Raw genomic sequence first — 618 nt, 5'->3', positions numbered from 1 at the left:
TATATATATATATTTAGTTATATATTGAACATTTCTCAGGCTGGTGTTAATATGGACATAAATCTTGACTACAAAAAGCTTTTGAACATTTTCACCATTATTTCTCAGAAAAAAAAACAATTGATTATGGCTTTTCAAAATTTAGTATGATTAGTAACTACTTATCTCTGTCATAACAACAGATACACATGAGCAGCAATTTGATTGGCTGAGTAAACGGAGGAGGTGGTAATTGTCACTGGCAGTAAGCTGTGTCAGTGAGTTAGAAACACACACACACATACTCACTTCACCATCTAACCTGCACAGACAAGGTAAGAGCTGTCTTTGCTTATTTTTCCTGGTGTTCAAAAATTAGAGGTCAAAATTTTTGGTTTATTGTAATGTAAATGGAACTATAGGCAAGACTGTCTCATGATAAGAAGGTTTTGTTATTAAACATGGATGAAATGTGATCAATCTAAAAAGAATATACTGGACACACATATTTTTATTTCTTCAATTTGCAGAAGCACATTAATTTGTTTTTAATTAAATTTTCAACTATCCTTAAAATATTATACATAATACATTTGACAGTGAATTTTAGTTTTGAAATTCCATATTGTCTTTAAAAAA

General features: G+C 29.6%; 1 protein-coding gene across 1 annotated transcript in view; it reads left to right on the top strand.

Annotated features, from left to right (window-relative positions):
- Positions 1 to 247: 247 nt before the first annotated feature.
- LOC107579647 (guanylate kinase-like) overlaps positions 248 to 618 on the top strand; it is a 3,131-nt gene continuing 2,760 nt past the window's right edge. Inside the window, exon 1 of the mRNA XM_016265452.1 lies at positions 248 to 314. The gene's annotated coding sequence lies outside the window, so the exon portion shown is untranslated. The remainder of the gene's footprint in view (positions 315 to 618) is intronic.

This window comes from Sinocyclocheilus grahami, unplaced genomic scaffold (genome assembly GCF_001515645.1).
Source record: "Sinocyclocheilus grahami isolate Dianchi unplaced genomic scaffold, SAMN03320097.WGS_v1.1 scaffold18825.1, whole genome shotgun sequence".
In the NCBI taxonomy this organism is placed as follows: domain Eukaryota; kingdom Metazoa; phylum Chordata; class Actinopteri; order Cypriniformes; family Cyprinidae; genus Sinocyclocheilus; species Sinocyclocheilus grahami.
The sequence above is the reverse complement of the archived record's forward strand: the minus strand, read 5'-3'. Positions and strand labels throughout refer to the sequence as shown.